Below are 15458 nucleotides of genomic sequence, written 5' to 3'. Positions count from 1 at the left end.
GGCTGCAGTTTAAAGACTTTTTTTGTCTCGGTCTTGGTTTTGGTCTTGGTCTCGTCTCGACTCGGTCTCGGTCTTGGTCTCGTCTCAATTTGGTCTTGGTCTTGGTCTTGTCTTGGTCTCGATACCCTCTGGTCTTGGTCTTTGTCTTGGTCTTGATACCCTCTGGTCTTGGTCTTGTCTTGGTCTCGGATTAGGCGGTCTTGACTACAAGTCTACGGCATACACACCACTTAGGAAAAGGACAAAGCACACCATCAGAACCATTAACACCATTTCTGAGGAAGCTGTCGCTCAATTGCAGGACTGTTTTGCTCTCACAGAGTGGAGTGTCTTTGAACAGGAAGACCTAGAGACTCACACAACTGCAGTGCTGCTTTACATCAAACACTGCATGGACACTGTCACCACAGAAAAGCGGGCCCGGGTCTGCCCCAACCGTAAACCCTGGATGACAAGCAAGGTTCAGGCACTGTTAAAGGCACGCATCTCTGCATACAAATCTGGGGACCAGGACATGTACAGCAGAGCAAGAGCAGACCTTAAAAAAGGCGTCAGAGCAGCAAAACTGGTATACTCAAACAAGCTATCAGATCACCTCTCTGATAACAACTCCAGGAAGGTATGGGAGAGCCTCAAACACATCACCAATTACAAAGCCAATGGGACAAATATAGATAACATGGACATTTCGTTAGCGGAGGAACTTAACCACTTTTTTTGCCCGCTTTGAGAAAACTGCAGTCACCCCCACCATGCACACCACCCTGCCCACAGCGTCCTCTGAGCACAGCCCCCACACATTTAGCCTCCAACAACATCAGGTCCGCAATGTGTTCAGAGCAGTGAATCAGAGGAAAGCTGCTGGCCCCGACGAAATACCTGGTAGAGTGCTCATAGCCTGTGCCGACCAGCTGGCTCCTGTGTTCACCAGACTATTCAACCTCTCCCTGACACATGCCACTGTCCCTCACTCCCTGAAATCATCAACAATAGTCCCAGTCCCCAAGTCCACCACCATCAGTAGCCTCAGTGACTACAGACCCATCGCACTGACTCCAGTGGTTGCAAATTGCTTTGAGAAGCTGGTCCTAAAACACATAAAGGACTGCCTCCCACCCAGCTTCGACCCCCACCAGTTTGCCTACAGGGCAAATAGGTCCACAGAGGATGCAATTTCCACTGCTCTCCACTCTGCTCTGCATCACCTGGAGAATCCTGGGACATCAGTAAGGATGCTCTTTGTTGATTACAGCTCGGCTTTCAATACCATCATCCCAGACATTCTTATAGACAAGCTGGTAAACTTGGATTTCCCCCTCCACATGTGCATGGATCAAAAACTTCCTCACAGACTGTTCACAATCAGTCAAGGTTGGCAACCAGCAATCATCCACCCTGTCGCTCAGCACTGGCTCACCACAGAGATGTGTGCTGAGTCCACTATTATACACCATCTACACCAGTGACTGCACCCCTACGCACCCCTGCAACATCATCATCAAATTTGCAGATGACACCACTCTGATGGGGCTCATCACCAACGACACCGCCTACAGGGATGAGGTCCAGCAGCTGTCAAAATGGTGTAACTACAATAACCTCACCCTAAACACCAAGAAAACCAAGGAAGTGGTCATGGACTTCCGCAAAACAAGGACTGATCCTCCCCCCCTCTCCATAAAAGGTGACTGTGTGGAGAGGGTGTCCTCCTTTAAGTTCCTTGGCACCCACATATCCGAGGACCTATCCTGGTCCACAAACACATCAGCCCTAGTACAGAAAGCCCAGCAGCGCCTCCATTTCTTGAGGGTTCTGAGATGGAACAGGCTGCAGACTGAACTCCTAGTGTCGTTCTACCGTGCCACTAACGAGAGTGTGCTGGTGCACGCCATCCCTGTGTGGTACGCTGGTTGCACAACAGCTGACAAGAAGAGACTACAGAGGATCATCAGAACTGCAGAGAAGGTGATCTGCTGTCCACTCCCCTCCCTGGACTTAATTGCCAGCTTGAGATGTCTCTCCAGAGCCAGGGCAATTATAAAGGACCACCTCCATCCTAACCACCACCTCTTCAACATCCTGCCCTCTGGAAAAAGGCTCAGATCCATCAGGTGCAAAACCAACAGACTAAAGAACAGCTTCTTCCCGTGGGCTGTCAGAACTATTAATGGAAACTAAGAGTGTGTAAAGACTTCCCCAACACATCCACCCTGACACTGCTGTTGATCATCTATGTGCAATATCTCAGTCTTTCCATGTTCTGTGCAATATTTTTGGCTCAAGTGAAATTATTTTGGTCCCAGTCTTTTTCAATGTTTCCTACACATACACCATGTATATAGTCCCACTCACACATGTGTATATATATATATATATACACTGCTTTTTATTTTATTCTATTTATTTATCTTTTTTTCCACCTTCGATGTATATTGGTTTCTCTTTTTCTTACTTTAGCACCTTTGTGGTCCAGCTACCCAATTTCGCTGTGCAAGAAACTGCACAATGACAATAAAAAGCTCTAAGTCTCTAAGTCTCTCTCTACATGTTTTAATTACATTCAAGATAGAAACATGAAATCTTTGTGTTCAAATTTAAAGGCAGACTTTTTAATGTAACAACAACCCAATTTACTTTTATCGGTATACCAAAAAAAGTAGAGGTGGCTGCTTGACTTGACTGAGATGGATGCCTTCCTCAAACCATGATTTAAAGTGTGCGAGATTTAACATTGCTATATTATTGACTTACTTCATTCTAACATGTCATGAACAATTTAATCTACCCTCTCTGCATATTATGTAGTTTCTACACTATATAGTTACACTTAACTTTAAAGCATGAGGCGATTGTGTTAAATAGACCCGAGATGCTTACATAAATCCAAGAGCTGGCCAATCACTTTTTCTCAGTGTAAGATGCAGTAAACCTTCTTCCACTCTAACCCATCACCGTTTATTTGGTGATGGGTTAGAGTAAATATTCATCAGTTCATTTATACTTTTGGCAATTTCCACTACCATCTGTCCTTCAGCATTCCTCTAAAAACTACAACTACCCAGCACTTTCTCATCACCTCTGTTCATGTCAACTGCATACCCACTCAAGTTTGCTCCAATCACCATTCTCTCCCTCTGGGAGCATTGTATCCTACTGTAAATGACGAATATTGTACACGTTGACACTTTTCAACACTTCTTTTTTATTCTCCCAGTTGTCATATCTTATACATTAGCTATATCCCTATTCCCACCTTTCAGTCTCTCTTGTTGCCTTTTAATTCATCATCCCTCTCTCATCTTTCTTGGTCATTTGTTAACAGTACCTTAGTTTCAACCTCTTCAACAACAGCATCTGAGGCAGTTGTTGTTAATACAGGCCCTGACCAATGCTGTATGGAAATCAAATTATGCACTGAATATTTCTTCTTCAGTCACCCTTTTCACTCACTGTGTTAATAGACCTCTCTGCACTGAATCATACTTGTTATTAATCTCTGGCTTTCTTTCAGGCCCCATCTTATCTTAATGACCTTGTAGTACCATATCACCCTATTAGAGCACTTCACCCTCGCACTGCAGGCCTACTTGTTGTTCCTAGAGTATTTAAAAGTAGAATGAAAGGGCCTTCAGTTTTCAGGCCCCTCTTCTGTGGAACCAGCTTCCAGTTTGGATTCAGGAGACAGACACTATCTCTACTTTTAGGATTAGGCTTCAAACTTTCCTTTTGGCTAAAGCATATAGTTAGGGCTGGACCAGGTGACCCCGAATCCTCCCTTAGTTATGCAGTAGTAGACTTAGGCTGCTTGGGGATTCCCATGATTTTACTTTCCAGTCACCTTCCTCACTCACTATGTGTAAATAGAACTCTCTGCACTAAAACATACTTGTTATTAATCTCTGTCTCTCTTCCACAGCATATCTTTTGTCTTGTCTTCTTTCTCTCACCCCAACCAGTTGTGGCAGATGGCCGCCCCTTGCTGAGCCTGGTTCTGCTGGAGGTTTCTTCCTGTTAAAAGGGAGTTTTTCCTGTCGCCAAAGTGCTTGCTCACAGGGGGGTCATAGGATTGTTGAGTTTTTCTCTGTATGTATTATTGTAGGGTCTACCTTACAATATAAAGCATCTTGAGGTGTCTGTTGTTGTGATCATTATAAATGAAACTGAATTGAATTAAATTGAATTGGAATTCTTCATCATCTGGATGTTTTAATATAGCAAAGGTTTTACGTCAGATGTCCTTCTTGATGGAACCCTCCCTATTTATCTAGGCTTGGGACTGACATTAGGATTATACTGGTGCCCAGGAGGGCAGTGTGGGTTTTCATCCAACCAACGGTACTAAAATAAAAACCATTCTGTTTCGGAGTGGTTCTGAGAAAATAGTATTTTATTTTATTATTTATTTTTATTATTCACAAAGTCCTGAATGATCAAGCCTTATTATGCGATTGCATAATAGCATATTTACTTTCTGAGTGCAGGCTCACTTGTGGTATCAGGAATAGGCATGAATTGTTCAACAACCTGAGAGAGTGAGTATTATTTGTTCTAAATGAAGCTGTAGTGAATCAAACAGAGGGGTGGCACTGTATTTGAAAAAAAACAAAAAAAAACACCACAAAACTAGAGAAGAAAAAATCAGAAACGCAAATAAAACTATCCTTTAATGCAGTGTTGACAGATGAATTCTTGTTTTGCATTTCTACAGACTTTCCGGCTGTCTCATCACAGAGGAAGGCTTTACTTCTCTGGCCTCAGCTCTGAGCTCCAACCCATCCCATCTGAGAGAACTGGACCTGAGCTACAATCATCCAGGGAAGTCCGGAATGAAGCTGCTGTCGGCTGGACTGAAGGATCAACGCTGGAGTCTGGACACTCTCAGGTATTAAGAGAATGTGTAATAAAAGAGGAAGAACTGGAAACATTTTCTGTGATTTCTGTTTTTTTTTTTTTTTTCATTCAGACATTACATAAAGAATTACACAGGAACATTTTTGATTTGCTAGGGACATAAACTCTAGTTTAAATTTATCTAAATATTTATATAACATATAATTTTATAAAATACAGTGGCGGAATGCAAGGCAGTTTGGAAATCCACACTCCACCTTTAAGGACTGGATCAGGTGACCATGAATCAGCAATAGGTATAGGCCAATGGGGGCTTACCCTTCCACTTTCAATGATGTACTGAGCATTTCTTCTTGATCATGTCCCCGAGTCATGGGTTTGACTCCTAACCAGGGTATCTGTATCCAGTAAGGGTCCCTAGGCTACATCGCCTCCAAATCACAACAAAAGTTGCCTCAAGGCACTTGATATTATCAGGTAGAACTTACAATAATAAATGTAGAGAAAAACAACAATGATATGACCCCCAATGAGCAAGAATTTTTTTAACAGGAGTGCTCCCTCCCTGCTGGAGGGAGTTTTTCCTCCAGCAGAACCAGGCTCAGGGAGGGGCAGGGCCGTCTGCCGCAACCAGTGATGGTTACTTTTTCAATGGTTACTTTTCTTAAAACATTGCAGTTCACTTAATTACTTGCCAAAGAAAGTAATTAATTTAACTACAAACACATTACTTTCTTGCTACTCTTGTTACCAAAAGAAATCCCTTTCCTACTGATAATAAAAATGGATTGCATTTATATAGCACTTTTCTAAGAACCCAAAAACAATTCCACTATTAATTCACATTCACACACTGGTGGAGGTAAGCTACAGTTGTAGCCACAGCTGCCCTGGGGCAGACTGACAGAAGCGAGGCTGCCATATCGCGCCATCGGCTCCTCTGGCCATCACCAGTAGGCGACAGGTGAAGTGTCTTGCCCAAGGACACAACGACCGAGACTGTCCGAGCCGGGGCTCGAACCAGCAACCTTCCGATTACAAGATGAACTGCCAACTCTTAAGCCATGATCGAGCCACACTGATAGTTTTTTTTGTTGCTTTTTTTAATGAATGAACACAAACCATCAAAGTCTAAGGAGCTTGGAACCAAAAGCGTCTGGAATTCTTTGAGTTGCTTGAAGACGTTTCACCTCTCATCCGAGACAATTCTTTAGTTCCAGGGTAAAATGGTGGTGAGTCCCAGATTTAAGCTCTATGGGAGTAATCCACCGAGAGGGACAATGGACCCCCTCATGATCTTCTACCAAATCACATGAGCCAAGGTGTGAAAATGGGTGTGGGTCACAATCAGCCAAGGTTTCGGGTGAGCTCATTGTGAAACCTGACATGTGATTTCCTGAGGTCAGATGACCCAGGATGTGAGTGGGCGTTAAGGTGTCTGGGAAAGGATCTCAAAACTGGATTATAGATTGCAGACAGTTGGTGTCGTAAACCACCTCTGTTCAAAGATAGTCACTTACGGTGGGCATAAATGGCTTCTTTCATTCCTCTTTCCACTGTGGACAAAAATGGCGTCTTTTATTCCTCTTTTCACCATTGATATTTTTTACTATTACCAGAAAGGAAATCACAGCGAAAAGATTATGCAGCAAGCATTCTCCCAAAATTTAATTGCAAAAACTCAAAATTCTATGGCTCCTATATGCTTGTATGCATGGCTGGCAAAGTCGAGCAAGTGTGTGGGCCAGTCAGTGGTATCAATTTTGTTTAACCTCCAGGAACTGCATGCCTGCTATTCCCCCAAGAGGTTAGCCATTGTCATGTAACTGGAAGAACCCTAGAGCCATTGCAACAGTGTAGGGTCTAACAATGAATCCAAGGATTCGATCCTGATACCTAATGGAAGTCTGGCTGCTTTTCCCAGCCTTTAGAGGTCTGTGCACCCCTCCATGAATATGCCTTCCAGGACCACTACTGTTCCACAATGTTTAATGATTTTACAGATAGCATGACATTCTCTAGGGTTTTTCCAGATCCCTTCAAACTTTTTCAGGGTCAACCTCCCATCTGTGAAAAGCACAGGACACTAGTGGAGGACCTGGCTATTCTGGGATTCTGAATCCCAGAATAGCCAGGAAAGCTCCATAGTGAACACCAAGCCCACTAGAGGATGTTAGGCCCTCAGGCCACCCTCATAAAGTCTGTTTCTGATTGTCTGGCCAAAGACAACAGTAGCCTGCTGGATGTAATTTACAAGGCTATGGAAGTGCTCATCATGTTCTTTCTTGCACAAAGAAGCAGATACAGGTTCTGCTGATGGGTTAAGTCCTTCTGCTGCCCTGTCCAGCTCTCATAGAGTAACTGCCCATTCCCTAGAATTGCCTTCATACTCTTGAGATCATGTTTGGAGACACTGCAAACCTTCCGGTAATGGCACTTATTAATATGTGATTGTTACGACCCCCTCTGCTAGGCGTCAGAGGAGGAGTAACATACACAAGTCCCGAACACAAAACTGAGTAAAGAAAGGTTTTAATTACAAACTTTAAACAGAAAACCGACAGGGCTGTTCAACAGACCGCTGGGCAAACAATTACTATATAAAGACAAAAGAAAAGACAAGAGTAAAAGCTAAAGGTTAACTAAGGCAAGCTGGCGGCACACAAAATAAAAGCTAAGAGTAAACTAAGGCGAGCCAGCGTTACAATATTCTACTCACAGCCAGCTAGCAGCTCAAAGCTCTAGTCAGGCTAAGTTCAAGCATGCACCAAGGTTTAACAAAGTTCAGAAATATGAACAAGTTCAACAAAGGTTGACGAGAGAGGCACGAAGGGCAAACTGCATGTTCAGTCCTAAGCAGCAGCCACTGAGTGAAGGACCTCCAGCCTTTTGTATTCCCCGGTAAATGCAGGCAGCCGTGTCATTGGTCCGTCATGTTCAAGGCTCCTGCAGCAGCCAATGGTGTGAGTGGTCTGGCACACTCTGATCTGCATGTAGTTGAGGCGGGCATAGGTCCGGGGCCAGCCAATCCCCCGTGAGTCCTGGAACACTGTGATTTCCATAGTGGAAGGCAGGGCCACCTGAGGCCAGAGGCCGTAACACCCCTCCCCTTAAAATACCAACTATGTTGGGCAGAAGCAGACATTACAGAGTGTGAACAAAAACAAAGAACAAACACAGCAACACATGTTTACAACCGGGACAGACCATCAGCTAAAACATTTTCAGACCCCTTTTTGTGGTGAATACTTAAGTTGTATTTCTGCAACAACAGAGCCCAGCGCATAAGGCGCTGGTTATGATTAAACATGCGAGCAAGGAACACGAGTGGGTTGTGGTCTGTGTACACAACAAGAGGTAACATGCTGGACCCCAGGTATACGTGAAAGTGCTGAAGAGCCAACAACAAAGCCAGGGTCTCCTTTTCAATGGTGGAGTAGTTTAACTGATTTTTATTGAACTTGCGGGAAAAGTAACAAACGGGGTGGTCCAAACCCTGCAAGTCTGCTTGCAACAGCACTGCCCCAGCCCCGACAGCACTGGCATCAACCTCAAGTTTGAATGGTCGCGTCAAATCAGGTGCAGCTAACACAGGAGTGTGGCAGAGGAGGGCTTTCGCATTCTCAAAAGCATCTTGACACTCACTTGACCATATAAACACAACCTTTGGGCTGAGTAGGTCAGTCAATGGCTTGACTACAGAGGAGAAATTTTTACAAAAGTTTCTGTAGTAGCCCACCATCCCTAGAAACCTACGCAACTCACGCCTGGTGGTAGGTGTGGGAAACTCTTTAATCACTGCCACTTTGGCATCAATGGGCCGGACCTGTCCACATCCCACCTCCCTGCCTAAGTACGTCACTGTAGCCTTGGCAAACTCACACTTAGCTAAGTTGAGAGTTAGAGTAGCTAGAGCCAAACGGTGAAATACCTGGTGTAAAGTTTTCAAATGATCTTGCCATGTTTCAGTGTAAATTACTAGATCATCCAGGTAGGCACTGCAGTTGGACAGGCCACGGAGAACTTTATTTACCAGCCTCTGGAAGGTGGCCGGAGCGTTACACATGCCGAAAGCCATGACTGTGTACTGTAGAAAATCATCAGGTGTAACAAAGGCAGAGATGTTAGAGGCACGTTCAGTTAAAGGGACCTGCCAGTAACCTTTAAGAAGATCTAACCTGGTAACGTATTGAGCAGTCCCAATACTGTCCACACAATCCTCAATTCTTGGGAGAGAATGTGAGTCAGCCACAGTCACAGAGTTCACCTTCCGGAAGTCTGTAATAAAACGGGGTGAGCCATCTGGCTTAGACTCCACCATACAAGGCGAGCTCCAGGGGCTTTGACTGGGCTTCGCTAAGCCATGTTGCAGCAGATAGTCAGCCTCCTGTTTCATGAGCAAGCGCTTATGGTAGCTGGCTCGATAAGGATGCTGCTTAATAGGTTTAGCTCCCTGGACATCAATATCATGCTCTAGCACTGTAGTGCGAGTTGGTACATCCCTGAATAAACAGGTGTATTCATTAATCAAGACCGTTATGTCTTCTTGCTGCTCTAAAGACAGATGCTCGAGCAGACTCGGCAACGCTTTCAGCATTTCTGAGTTAGACAGACGGGGTCTAGAACAGGTGGGATAACTTAGCTTTAACCCATCAACCTCATCCACCCCACCTTCCTCTTGGTGGCTTGAGGCTACAATGCCCCATCTCTTGAGGTTATTAATAGCTGTCGCAAAAGTGATTTGCTGCAAATTGTGGATCACTTTCAGCTGCAGGTTTCAAAAACCCTTCGTAAGCGTGATTTAAAAGCTTTGGTGGTGGACAAATTGGTGGGAGCTGGTGTGCTTCAAGTGCCTGTTTTGCCTGTGGTCTCTGGTGTGCCAAGCCAAGCTGCCGTAGTTGAAGAGAGCCAAAATGGTTCTTGTGGGGATGGTGAGGGGGATGAGCGGGGAAAAACGCCGCGCACGCTTCCTCGCTATGATCCACTCTCTTCTGGGAGTTCAGAAGGCAGAGAAGGAGCTCGGCTAAAGGTGCGGCTGGCACGTCTCCAATTGGAGGCTGAGGAGAAGGCTCAGAACAGGCGGGTTCAGCTCGAAATGAGAAGGCTGGAGATAGAGGCAGACAAAGCCGTTAGACTCCGAAAGCTTGAGCTGGAGTCTCAGTCTCAAGCCTCATCTGTCTCTGCTGGCAATTCCAGACCCATCTCCTCGTCCACTTCTGCTTTTAAAATCGATAAGTGCATTTCTTTAGTGCCCACTTTTAGAGAAACTGAGGTTGATACATACTTTGCAGCATTTGAACGTATCGCTGGGGCGTTGCAGTGGCCTAGTGATATTTGGCTTCTTTTGTTACAGTGCAAACTGTCCGGCAAAGCCCAAGAGGTGGTGGCTGCGCTTTCTTTACAGGACAGTTTAGATTACTCGTGTGTTAAAACAGCTGTTTTGCAGGCATATGAGTTAGTCCCCGAAGCCTATAGGCAGAGGTTTCACCAGCAAAAGAAATTGCCAACCCAAACTTATGTGGAGTTTGCTAGAGAAAAGGGGATTCTCTTTGAAAAGTGGTGTGTTGCTTCAAAAGTGAGTGACTATGACGCTCTGCGCGAATTAGTTTTGTTAGAGGATTTTAAGAAATGCATTCCTGGGCGTATTGTGCTATATTTAAATGAACAGAAAGTGACGTCACTCGCATCTGCTGCTGTTCTTGCTGATGAGTTCGTGCTCACTCATAAAGCCTCGTTTACTGGCAGTGAGAAGCCACGGGTTAGCACTGTGCTACAGCCCCACACGGCTAAAGTGTCTGGTTCCAGGGAAAACCGTGAATGTTTTTACTGTCATAAAACTGGACATGTGATTGCTGACTGTTTAGCCTTAAAACGCAAAACGTCAAATGCTCAGCAACCCAAAGGGGTGGGTTTTGTAAAGGCTGAGGCCCGTAATGAGGTCCATGGTTGTGGTGGTAAGGTACCGGACCCCTGTTTCGAACCATTCCTTTTTCATGGCTTAGTATCGCTAACAGACAATCCATCTGATTTAAAACCTGTGCGTATTTTAAGGGACACTGGAGGTTCTCAAACTGTCATCCTCTCGAGTGTTTTACCTTTTTCCGCTGAAAGTGAATGTGGTTTTAATTCTGTTCTACGGGGCATAGAGATGGGTTACGCTCCCAGACCTGTTCACAGAGTTTTTATAAAATCAAAACTTGTAACAGGATTTTTCCCTGTTGCTGTTTGCACGGCCTTGCCAATAGAGGGTGTGGCCATGTTGTTGGGCAATGATGTTGCAGGAGGGTTAGTGCTCCCTCGTCTGGAGGTTTTAGACAACCCCCTAAATCAGAAGATTTCTGATGTTTCCGTTCACTCTGGGCTGTATCCAGCCTGTGCGATTACTCGAACACAAAACTGAGTAAAGAAAGGTTTTAATTACAAACTTTAAACTCAAAACCGACAGGGCTGTTCAACAGACCGCTGGGCAAACAATTACTATATAAAGACAAAAGAAAAGACAAGAGTAAAAGCTAAAGGTTAACTAAGGCAAGCTGGCGGCACACAAAATAAAAGCTAAGAGTAAACTAAGGCGAGCCAGCGTTACAATATTCTACTCACAGCCAGCTAGCAGCTCAAAGCTCTAGTCAGGCTAAGTTCAAGCATGCACCAAGGTTTAACAAAGTTCAGAAATATGAACAAGTTCAACAAAGGTTGACGAGAGAGGCACGAAGGGCAAACTGCATGTTCAGTCCTAAGCAGCAGCCACTGAGTGAAGGACCTCCAGCCTTTTGTATTCCCCGGTAAATGCAGGCAGCCGTGTCATTGGTCCGTCATGTTCAAGGCTCCTGCAGCAGCCAATGGTGTGAGTGGTCTGGCACACTCTGATCTGCATGTAGTTGAGGCGGGCATAGGTCCGGGGCCAGCCAATCCCCCGTGAGTCCTAGAACACTGTGATTTCCATAGTGGAAGGCAGGGCCACCTGAGGCCAGAGGCCGTAACAGTGATTTGTAAGGTTTAGGTATCCCCTCGTGCTTTCAGTAGTGACGTGGACCCCAGCCAAATGCAGTAGTTTGATGGATTGAAGTGTATTTGTGAAAATTTTGGACTGTTCCTTTATCAGTGTCTAACAGTGTTTGAATGAGAGCCATGTAATGTCTGACTGTGCTGGTCTGACCCCCCTCCTCCTTTCTGACCCCTCTCCTCCTTTCAGGGTGGAGCCTGCTGGAGTCTGATGGTTGAGACCAGGTCTGAGAAAGTGTAAGTGTGTTTTAATGTGATTCATGAAAACATACACATTCAATCATCTTCAGAATGTCACATCTCTGATGTCAGGAGCCATCATGAAAGTGTCAATCAATGAACAGATGATGGATCAATAACTGCAGCTGGATTGTGTTTGTTCTCTCCATCAGATTCCTGTCAACTCACAATCGACATGAACACAGTTCACAGAAACCTCCAACTGTCTGACAACAACAGTAAGGTGACACATGTGAAGGAGGTTCAGTCATATCCTGATCATCCAGACAGGTTTGGTTGTTTTGATGCTCAGCTGCTGTGTAGAAATGGTCTGACTGGTCGCTGCTACTGGGAGGTTGAGTGGAGAGGAAGGGTTGATATTTCAGTGAGTTACAGAAGAATCAAAAGGAAAGGAGACAGTTATGACTGTATGTTTGGACACAATGATCAGTCCTGGAGTCTTTACTGCTCTGATGATGGTCCTCATTCTGTCTGTCACAATAAGAGATCAACACCAACCATCTCCCCCTCCTCCTTCTCCTCCTCTGTCTCTAACAGAGTAGCAGTGTATGTGGACTTTCCTGCAGGAACTCTGTCCTTCTACAGAGTCTCCTCTGACACTCTGATCCACCTCCACACCTTCAACACCACATTCACTGAAACTCTTTATCCTGGATTAAAATTAGGTTTTGGCTCCTCAGTGTCCCTGTGCTGAGTTGAGTGTAAAGAGTGTCTCCTTTTAGAGAAACTCTGACTGTTGAACAGATAGTCCAGTCAGTACATGTCTGTCTCTTTCACTCAGAAACATGTTTTCAGATTCATGAATTCAATCAGTTGATGTTTGAAACTGTTCTAAATGATTCATTGTAAAGTTCTTCCTCTTCAGTCCTTTAAAGATGGAAGCTCCCATTATTCCAGGATCGACATGTTGTTTTTCTGTCTTTTTCCACTCAAAGATTCACAGTGAATCTCAGTATGTCGTGTTTCTCTGAAGCTCAGTTCTCAACCTGCTCCTCTGCATTTTCAACAAGTCTGAGCTCATTAAAATGAATCCAAATGTTGGTTTTCTCTTTCTTAATGTGATGTTTGCAAACTCTCCACATACTTGTTTTACTCATTGTTGGAAGCTCATCATTTGAAAGTGTTTCATATATATATATATGAGCTGAAACTATTGGCTTAATAGTTTTGAATGCAGTTCTAAGCAGAATATGATTGTATTGAGGGATCATAATGCATGTGGTTTCAAACTTTTAGAAGCTGTTTCATTGTGTTTCAGGCAGCTCTAATTTGATCAAATGCTGCATCAAAAAAAGAGGAAGTTATGTCACATGTGTGTATGTCCACAAAGCAGAATGAGCTCTATTGCTGACAATAAGTGATGTACAACCAAAGTGAGCATTTCTGAGGCCCAAAATAAATTGAGTAGTAGTTCACTGAATGAACAATGGACTGTGAGCTCAGTTTCTTCATCATCAGTATGTATTATATATGTATATGTATTATATTAGTATAATATATATTAGGTGCCACTGCTGCTAGTTTAAGTCATTGTGCAAATGTGCTGTTTATAAGGTTGGAAACCTGCAATCAGCTGAGACTGAAGAAGTCACTTGGAACAGTGACCAAACGTTTCTCCCACTGAAAACGTCCAGATGAACAGAATCAACCTTTTGGGATTAGCCAGCAATACAGCTATCATTGTTGTACAGGTTAATAGGTTTCCAGGGATGAATTGATGACCATAAATAGATGCAAAATCCAATAAAAATACCAGCTGGAGTTCAGGTGCATTTGAAGAATTCAAAGAAACATAATGATGGCAAAGGGGCCATGGATTCTTCAAAAAGAACTGACTGAAAACATGGTCAATAGCCTCATTAGAGGAATAATTTGGACATTTGTGAGGAACTCTAACCAAGAAAGCAAACCAAAACAAGAAAGCAATGTCACACAGATCCTTCCAACAGACAATTTCCATGACTGGAAGTGTTCAATGTAAAAATCGTACATTGTATTATTGCATAATCTCACCACAGGATGTCAGGTGTTGTCACCACTGATTGCTGGTCAGCTGTTCTCTGGGCTGATGATCTGATTTATACTGTGAATAACAGGGACTTACTGATCTCTGTGAAAGGGACACAGTGAAGATTACAGAGTTTAGCAGACTTAAACATCTGACTGACAGAAGGCTGAACCAGGATGAACCAGTGAGGCACATAACACAGTTACTGGAAATACTGTCTGACTGCAGGGGTGGATCAGCTCCATGTGAACCAACCTCTGATGGTGATACAGAACTTGCTGACCCAGAGAAACATCAGGACATGATAGGCAGCTGCACTTATCTAACAACATGTACCAGACCTGATCTATATTAGATGATCTAGCACAGTACCTGCCTGACGCAATAGTACAACACTTGATAACAGCTGAGCATGTGCTGAGTGTAGTGTTACAGGACAAGGGCAGAAACACTGACACTGGTAGCACACAGTGATGCTGACTGGGGCACAGAGCTGAATAATGGAGCACATCAGGACACTGTTTCAGTCTGACTGACAGAGAAACAGCCACCTGTTGCTGTGTCTACATGTGAGGCAGAGGCAGTGGTGGGCTACCCTTTTTGGTACCCTGGGCAAACACCCCCTTTACTAAATATTTCATACCTAAAATATTTAGTAAATGATTACGCAAATACAAGTAAACTGCAATAAAGTACAGGTAGTAATAAAATAAACTACTAACTCTGTTTCGCTACGTCCACACCTAAGTGGGTATTTTTGAAAATCCAGCTGTTTCTATGCGTTTGGACCTTTTGTCCACACGTAAAAGGCGTTTAGAATCACCGAAAACTGAGATTTTTTAAAACTCCTTTTTTTGCGTTTACGTGTGGACAAGGAATGCAAAGTATGTGCATTTTTTCATGTCATGCTGTGTGCCACGTTATTGTTTACATGAGATGAATTGCAGAATGGAAGATTAACAGTATTTTGTCTCTATCTTCAGGTTTTACACACTTACATACACACATGCAGTTACTGTCCCTCCATTTAGAAAGGCAGAGGCGTCACAGTGTAATTATTTTACGTGCAGTTTTTTTTTCCTGTGTAATAATATTCAACATTGCTATCAATACATTTTTCAAAAAATGCCTCTCTGTGCAAAATGGGTTTAAAAACATAAACAACTGTAGGATACTGTTTGTCCGTGATTTGAACCGAGGGAACAAATTTTGGCAGGATTAGCCTGATATTATTTGTATCCCGCTGTAACTTTACTGTAAAAAGAGCTAACATCTCCAAAAGTCAGTAATTAGTCATTACAAGAAGTGTTTGTGAACTAAACATCAAGAATGTGGAATACTGTTTGTCCGTGATTTG

The 15458-nt window shown here is 43.8% G+C and overlaps 1 pseudogene; it reads left to right on the top strand.

The window, feature by feature from the left end:
- Window positions 1-12787, top strand: part of LOC134621475 (NLR family CARD domain-containing protein 3-like) — a 68287-nt pseudogene extending 55500 nt beyond the window's left edge.
- The last annotated feature ends 2671 nt before the right edge of the window (window positions 12788-15458 follow it).

Source organism: Pelmatolapia mariae, linkage group LG3_W, assembly GCF_036321145.2.
Source record: "Pelmatolapia mariae isolate MD_Pm_ZW linkage group LG3_W, Pm_UMD_F_2, whole genome shotgun sequence".
Taxonomy (NCBI): domain Eukaryota; kingdom Metazoa; phylum Chordata; class Actinopteri; order Cichliformes; family Cichlidae; genus Pelmatolapia; species Pelmatolapia mariae.
This window is presented reverse-complemented; position numbering and strand designations above follow the sequence as displayed.